The following is a 9,134-nucleotide window of genomic DNA, read 5'->3' as shown; positions in this document are numbered from 1 at the left end:
GTCTTATGTTATGCAATTGGTCTAAACAATGATGAATTTGATACAATAATTAAGCTCTAGCAAAAAGATGTCCCCCCAAAAAGTTCAAATACAAACCTCAAAATGATCAACTCTATCATTAGTAAACTAACTCCCTGACAGTAAAAACAAAACCACCAGGGGCTAATGCGCTCGAGCAAAAGGATGCCATGAGTCCATGACTTCTGGTGGTGCTGGGCTACCCCCGGGGCCAGGGTTCGGAGCTGTCCCTTGATGCATGACCTCGCGACAGTTTGCTTTTTGTTCCAGATTGGCGTGTTTTGTCCCATCTCCCCCTCCTGGGCCCAGGTTGTAACCACAATCACATGACACCATAGCTCCCTTGTGCAGTCCTTTTATGGCCCAATTGGGGCCCCCATTGTATTCCAACCATTCACAAATCCCTTAAATAATCTGCGGAAAAAGCTGGGGAGAACTCACCAAAACGAAAACAAGAACCAGCAAAACCCAACTTTCCCATAGTCGGCAGGATTAGAACCTGCGCTGGGAGACCCCAGTGGATTTCTAGTCCATCACCTTAACCACTCGGCCACGACTACTGCTGATGTTAATTTTGGCAGTAATATCTATGTAGACTCTGCACACAAGAGTCTACACTGTAACAGCTCTTTGTTTAAAAAGCTGGAATAAAGATGGCAGAGAAGTAACAGGCTGAGAGGACATCAGGTAGCAGGAGATCAGCTAGATAGCTTATCAAACCAGTCCAAACACCTACAATTCCAACAGGATATCAGGGAGAAGAACAACAACAATTTTAGAAACAGAAAATTGAATACTTTCTGAAAGGTAGGACTGGCAGAGAAATGAATCCAAAGTGACGGGAAGATAGACCACGGGGGGAGGGGCTGACTCCCGGCAAGCGGTGGAACAATGGAGCACAAAATCAGGACTTTAAAAAATCTGCTCCACTGAGGAACATTACTCCAGAGGCTAAACCAGGGTGAAGCCCACACGGGGACAGCATTGCCCCAGGTCCCACAGGGTCACAGAAAGATCAGGGGTGCCTGAGTGTCACAGAGCTCGCAGGTATTAGAGCGGGGAAGCCGGCTATAGAGACAGAGCCAAGGAGTGAGCTCTCAACTTGGGGTTACCTTGAACCATTATCTGTGGTACAGGCCACTGCTCCATGAGTGGGGTCCCCACAAGATCTGGGAAGACACCCCCTGGAAAAGCACAGGGATCTTTAGGGTTCAGAGACTTCAGGTGGAGCTGTGTGCCAGAGACAGAGATGCTTGGTCACTGGCTGGGTGAGCTTGGAGTGCTGCAGAGGCCAGGGAGAGGGGAGTGATTGAGCAATTTTCTCCAAGTGCAGCTGGAGGCCCAGGAGATAGGAGTGATTGAATGCTTTTCTCTGAGGGCACACTGAGGAGTGGGGCCCCAAGCTCTCAGCTCCTCTGGGCTGGAGATTGGGAGGCTGCCATTTTCATTCCTGTCCTCCAGAACTCTACGGAAAGCATTCAGGGAACAAAAGCTCCCGAAAGCGAACCCAAGCGGATTACATAGTCTGGTCCCTGGTAAGGGCAGTGCAATTCTGCCTCAGGCAGAGACATGAGAATCACTACAACAGGCCCCTCCCCCAGATGATCAACTAGAAATCCAGCCAAGACCAAGTTCACTTACCAAGGAGAACAGTGGAATTCCAGAGGAGGAGAAAGCAAAGCATGGAATTCAAGGCTTTCTCCCCATGATTCTTTAATCTTGCAAAGTTAATAAACTTTTTTAATTTTATTTTTTTCTTCTATTATTTTTTTTAATTTTACCCTTTCCTCTTTTAACGTATTTTTAACTAGTTTATCTTAACAATACCTTTCATTAAAAAAAATCTTTTTTTGAACCTTCATTATTATACTCCTATTTTATCCTTCATTGTATCTAACTATATTTTTTGTATATATAGGTGTTTTTTTCTTCTAAAAAATTTGGGGTACAACGTCTTCTAATAGATCAAAATACACCCTAAGTCTAGCACTGGGCTTGTCCTAGTCTCCAGCCCAAGCAAATTCTCTCCACTATCTTTTTCTCTATTCTCCCAACCAACTTACCTTATCAACTCCTTTTTTAGAATTTAATTTTTTTTTCATCTTTATAGTGATATTCCATCCCTTCATTGGGTTTACCCTTATATATATTTTTCATTCTCTAAAATTTTGGGAGGTAAGTTTCTTCTAAGAGACCAAAATACTCCCAAAATTAAGTGGGTGACCATGTCCTAATCACCAGCCTAATATACGTTTTCTTTTTTATATATTTTCTTTTTTTTTTTTAATTTTTTTTTCTGAACTTCTTTTTACCCCCTTCCTTCCCACCACAAATTGGGGACTCTTCTGATTTGGTTAAAGCACATTTTCCTGGGGTCTTGGCCACCCTTTTAGTATTTTATTTGGTCCTTCATATACCCTTATCTGGATAAAATAACAAGGTAGAAAAACTCACCACAAAACAAAACAAAACAAAACAAACAAACAAACAAACAAACAAAAAACAAGAAGCAAAAGGCTAGGGTCCTAATCAATACAGACACTGGTAAATATGTCAGATCTAGAGTTCAGAATGATGATTCTCAAGGTGCTAGCTGGCCTCAAAAAAGGCATGGAAGATATTAGAGGAACCCTGTCTGGAGAAATAAGAGCCCTTCCTGAATAAATAAAAGAACTAAAATCTAGTCAAGTTGAAATCAAAAAAGCTATTAATGAGGTTCAATCAAAAATGGAGGTTCTTACTACTAGGATAAATGAGGTAGAAGAAAGAATTAGTGATATAGAAGACCAAATGACAGAGAATAAGGAAGCTGAGCAAAAGAGACACAAACAAATACTGGACCACAAGGGGAGAATTTGAGAGATAAGTGACACCATAAGATGAAACAACATTAGAATAATTGGGATTCCAGAAGAAGAAGAAAGAGAGAGGGGAGCAGAAGGTATGTTGGAGAGAATTATTATAGAGATTTCCCAAATATGGCAATGGGAACAAGCATCAAAACCCAGGAGGTATAGAGAACCCCCCTCAAGATCAATAAGAATAGGTCCACACCCCATCACCTAATAGTAAAATTTACAAGTCTTAGCGACAAAGAGAAAATCCTGAAAGCAGCCAGGGAAAAGAAGTCTGCAACATACAATGGTAAAAATATTAGATTGGCAGTGGACTTATCCACAGAGACTGGCAGGCCGGAAAGAATTGGCAGGATATATTCAGAGCACTAAATGAGAAAAACATGCAGCCAAGAATATTATATCCAGCTAGGCTATCACTGAAAATAGAAGGAGAGATAAAAAGCTTCCTGGACAAACAAAAACTGAAAGAATGTGCAAACACCAAATCATTTGTACAGGTCAAGTTGAAAGAGGTCCTCTAAGCAAAGAGAGAGCCTAAAAGTAGTAGATCAGAAAGGAACAAAGACAATATACAGTAATAGTCACCTTACCCTCAATAAAATAGCACTAAATTCGTATCTCTCAATAGTTACCCTGAATGTAAATGGGCTAAATGACCCAATCAAAAGACACGGGGTATCAGAATGGATAAAAAAAAAAAAAAAAAAAAAAAAAGACAAACCATAAGTGACTCTTAATCTCACAAAACAAACTGAGGATTGATGGGGGGATGGGTGTTGGGGGGGTGGAGTTATGGACATTGGGGAGGGTATATGCTATGGTGAGTGCTGTGAAGTGCATAAACCTGGCAATTCACAGACATGTACCCCTGGGGATAAAAATATATTATATGTTTATAAAAAATAAAATAAAATAAAAAACTATCAATATGCAGTCTACAAGAAATTCAATTTAAACCCAAAGACACCTTCCGATTGAAAGTGATGGGGTGGAAAAAAATTTACCATGCTAATGGACATCAGAAAAAACCTGGGGTGGCAATCCTTATATAAGATCAATTAGATTTTAAGGCAAAGACTATAATAAGAGAGGAAGAAGGACACTATATCATACTCAAAGTATCTGTCCAACAAGAAGATCTAACAATTTTAAATATCTATGCCCCTAACATGGGAGCAGCCAACTATATAAACCAATTAATAACAAAATCAAAGAAACACATCCACAATAATACAATAATAGTAGGGGCCTTTAACACTCCCCTCACTGAAATGGACAGGTCATCCAAGCAAAAGGTCAACAAGGAAATAAAGGCCTTAAATGACACACCAGACCAGATGGACATCATGCATATATTCAGAACATTCCATCCGAAAGCAACAGGATATACATTCTTCTCTAATGCACATGGATCATTCACCAGAATAGATCACATCCTGGGTCATAACTCAGGTCTCAACTGGTATCAAAATATTGGAATCATTCCCTGCACATTTTCAGACCACAATGCTCTGAAGCTAGAATTCAATCACAAGAGGAAATCTGGAAAAAACCCAAATACATGGAGACTAAAGAGCATCCTTCTAAAGAAGGAATGGGTCAACCAGGAAATTAAAGGAGAATTGAAAAAAATCATGGAAACAAATGATAATGAAAACACAACGGTTCAAAATCTGTGGGACACAGCAAAGGCAGTCCTGAGAGGAAAATATATAGTGATACAAGCCTTTCTCAAGAAACAAGAAAGGTCTCAAATACACAAGCTAACCCTCCACCTAAAGGAGCTAGAGAAAGAACAACAAACAAAGCCTAAACCCAGTAGGAGAGGAGAAATCATAGAGATCAGCGCAGAAATCAATGAAAGAGAAACCAACCAAACAACCAAACAAACAAAAACAAAACAAACCAAAAAACACACAATAGAACAAATCAATGAAACTAGGAGCTGCTTCTTTGACAGAATTAATAAGATTGAAAAACCCCTGGCCAGACTTATCAAAAAGAAAAGAGAAAGGACCCAAATCAGAAAAATCATGAATGAAAGTGGAGAGATCACAACCAACACCAAAGAAATACAAACAATTATAAGAACATATTATGAGCAACTGTACACCAGCAAATTTGACAATCTGGAAGAAATGGATGCATTCTTAGAGACATATAAACTACCACAACTGAACCAGGAAGAAATAGAAAACCTGAACAGACCCATATCCAGTAAGGAGATTGAAACAGTCATCAAAAATCTCCAAACAAACAAGAGCCCAGGGACAGAAAGTTTCCCAGGGGAATTCTACCAAACATTTAAAGAAGAATTAATTCCTATTCTCCTGAAACTGTTCCAAAAAAGAGAAATGAAAGGAAAACTTCCAAACTCATTTTATGAGGACAGCATCACCTGATCCCAAAACCATACAAGGATGCCATCAAAAAAGAGAACTACAGACCAATATCCTTGATGAACACAGATACAAAAATTCTCACCAAAATACTAGCCAAGGGATCCAACAGTACATTAAAGTATCATTCACCACGACCAAGTGGGATTTATTCCAGAGCTGCAAGGTTGGTTCAACATCCACAAATCAATCAATGTGATACAATACATTAATAAAAGAAAGAACAAGAACCACATGATACTCTCCATAGATGCTGAAAAAGCATTTGACAAAGTACAGCATCCCTTTTTGATCAAAACTCTTCAAAGTGTAGGGATAGAGGGCACATGACTCAATATCATCAAAGCCATCTATGAAAAACCCACCACAAATATCATTCTCATTGGAGAAAAACTGAGAGCTTTTCCGCTACAGTCAGTCACTTCTATTTCTACACGGCAGGGATGTCCATTATCACCACTGCTATTCAACATAGTACTAGAAGTCCCAGCCTCAGCAATCAGACAACAAAAAGAAATTAAAGGCATCCAAATCAGCAAAGAAGAAGTCAAACTATCACTCTTTGCAGATGATATGATACTATATGTGGAAAACCCAAAAGACTCCACTCCAAATCTGCTAGAACTTGTACAGGAATTCAGTAAAGTGTCAGGATATAAAGTCAATGCACAGAAATCAGTTGCATTTCTCTACACCAACAACAAGACAGAAGAAAGAGAAATTAAGGAGTCAATCCCATTTACAATTGCACCCAAAACCATAAGGTACCTAGGAATAAACCTAACCAAAGAGGCAAAGTATCTATACTCAGAAAAGTATAAAGTACTCATGAAAGAAATTGAGGAAGACACAAAGAAATGGGAAAATGTTCCATGCTCCTGCATTGGAAGAACAAATATTGTGAAAATGTCTATGCTACCTAAAGCAATCTACACATTTAATGCAAACCCTATCAAAATCCCATCCAGTTTTTTCAAAGAAATGGAACAAATAATCCTATAATTTGTATGGAAACAGAAAAAATCTCGAATAGCCAGAAGAATATTGAAAAAGAAAGCCAAAGTTGGTGGCATCACAATTCCAGACTTCAAGCTCTATTACAAAGCTGTCATCATCAAGACAGAATGATACTGGCACAAAAACAGACACATAGATAATGGAACAGAATAGGGAGCCCAGAAATAGTCCCTCAACTCTATGGTCAACTAATCTTTGACAAAGCAGGATAGAACGTCCAATGGAAAAAAGACATCCTCTTCAACAAACAGTGTTGGGAAAATTGGACATCCACATGCAGAAAAAGGAAAGTGGACCATTTCCTTACACCACACACAAAAATAGACTCAAAGTGGATGAAGGACCTCAATGTGATAAAGGAATCCATCAAAATCCTTGAGGAGAAACGGGCAGCAACCTCTTTGACATCAGCCGCAGCAATGTCTTCCTAGGAACATCGCAAAAGGCAAGGGAAGCAAGGGCAAAAATGAGCTATTGGGACTCCATCAAGATCAAAAGCTTTTGCACAGCAAAGGAAACAGTTAACAAAACCATAAGACAACTGACAGAATGGGAGAAGATATTTGCAAATGACATATCAGATAAAGGGCTAGTATCCAAAATCTATAAAGAGCTTATCAAACTCAACACCCAAAGAACAAATAATCCAATCAAGAAATGGGCAGAAGACATGAACAGACATTTCTGCAAAGAAGACATCCAGATGGCCAACAGACACATGAAAAAGTGCTCCACATCACTCGGCATCAGGGAAATACAAATCAAAACCACAATGAGATATCACCTCACACCAGTCAGAATGGCTAAAATTAACAAGTCGGGAAAGGACAGATGCTGGCAAGGATGTGGAGAAAGGGGAACCCTCCTACGCTGTTGGTGGGAATGCAAGCTGGTGCAACCACTCTGGAAAACAGCATGGAGGTTCCTCAAAATGTTGAAAATAGAGCTACCTTATGACCCAACAATTGCACTACTGGATATTTACCTTAAAAGTACAAACAAAGTGATCCGAAGGGGCATGTGCACCCAAATGTTTATAGCAGCAATGTCCACAATAGCCAAACTATGGAAAGAACCTAGATGTCCATCAAGAGATGAATGGGTAAAGAAGATGTTGTATATATAAATACAATGGAATACTATGCAGCCATCAAAAGAAATGAAATCTTGCCATTTGCGATGACGTGGATTGAACTAGAGGGTATTATGCTTAGGGAAATAAGTCAATCAGAGAAAGACAACTATCATATGATCTCCCTGATATGAGAAAGTGGAGATGCAACGTGGTTTTGGGGTTTGGAAGTGAGAGAGACAAACCATAAGAGTCTCTTAATCTAACAAAACAAACTGAGGGTTGCCAGGGGGAGGTGGGTAGGGAGAGCGTGGTGGGATTATGGACATTGGGGAGGGAATGGGGTATAGTGAGTGATGTGAAGTGTGTAAACCTGGTGATTCACAGACCTGTACCCCTGGGGCTAATAATACATTATATGTTTATTAAAAAATTCAAAGAGATAGAGCTTAAAAGTCAATGAGGGAGTAAAATTAGAATTATGCTTCATTTTTATTTCCGGACAGTAAAGTGGGGTTCTGAAACTTTCACTGACATTCCCAGTCTGGCTGAGCCTCTTCCATTTTAGAGCACTGGTCACCATAGTAGAGAATAGGAAACGTGATGAGTCACAGAAATGACGCAGATGCCATTGACTAAAGTCATTTAAACATATCTAGCAACAGCTGGCTAGGAAAACAAAACAAAACAAAACACAGATATATTGAGTGTCCGAAAGGAGGAAAGTGAGAAATACCTGAGAAGAAAAACTGAGGGTATCACTATCCCTACCTGAAAGATACAAAATAAATAAATAAATAAATAAATAAGTTCCAATCCTCTGTTAAAAAATTTACTAATCGTGGTAAACAGAACAGTTGGCCCCCAAATATATTATATCCAACTACCTGTTATATGTAAACAATTTTGTAAGAGAACAGGGTCTATGCAGACCTGATTGAATGAAGATACTGAGAGGATGAATGGATAGTAAGAGATTACATGGATTTTCCAGATGCGTCCTGAATACAATCACAAGTAGAGGGAAGTAAAACACATTCCATAAAACAGGAGAAGGCTTTGCAATAAGAGAGGTATAGATTGGAATGGTGTGGCCATAATGAAGGATTAGGCAGCCAGCAGATGCTGAAGGAGATAAGAAACAGATTTTCTCTTAGAACTTTTAATACAGCCTGGCTGATATCTCAATTACAACCAAGTGAAATTATTTTGGACATTTGGCCTCTAGAACTGTGAAAGACTAAATTTCTTTTGTTTTAACTTATTACGGTAATTTGTTACAGGAGCCATAGGAAATTAACTCACCAACTTTTCCTAAAATATATTGCTAATTAATTTATCTCTGCAACTTTACCAGAATACTGTATGTTGCATTTAATTGGGCTTGAAATATCATATATATTCCTTAATTTACATTTCATACCATTTTAAGATGATGCTTTCTGATCTTTTGCCCCCAAAGTAGTTTTTTTCTTACATCGGTTGTATTCCAAAGAGATACTGAATTCAAATAAATTTTATTTCTACTTTCAGATCACTCTGACAAAATAAGTCAAGATATTAAACAAACACATAATTTATACGCAACCAATAAGTCAATCACCATTTTTTTAAGGAAAGAAAACTGCTTCTACTTTAGCATTTTCTGATAAATCATGACAGTTATAAAATTATTTATGAACATGTTTTATTGATTAAACCAGGAACTGAATAACTAACCTGAAGGTATCTCCTAGAATAATCAGTGTGACACAAAATGACATAGTCATA

The 9,134-nt window shown here is 38.6% G+C and overlaps 1 non-coding gene across 1 annotated transcript; it reads right to left on the bottom strand.

The window, feature by feature from the left end:
• Window positions 1-496: 496 nt before the first annotated feature.
• On the bottom strand, window positions 497-578 carry TRNAS-AGA. The gene has a single exon. It is a non-coding gene; the product is annotated as a tRNA-Ser (tRNA).
• Window positions 579-9,134: the final 8,556 nt, after the last annotated feature.

This window comes from Lontra canadensis, unplaced genomic scaffold (genome assembly GCF_010015895.1).
Source record: "Lontra canadensis isolate GAN:19392208 unplaced genomic scaffold, GSC_riverotter_1.0 scaffold90, whole genome shotgun sequence".
Taxonomy (NCBI): Eukaryota; Metazoa; Chordata; class Mammalia; order Carnivora; family Mustelidae; genus Lontra; species Lontra canadensis.
This window is presented reverse-complemented; position numbering and strand designations above follow the sequence as displayed.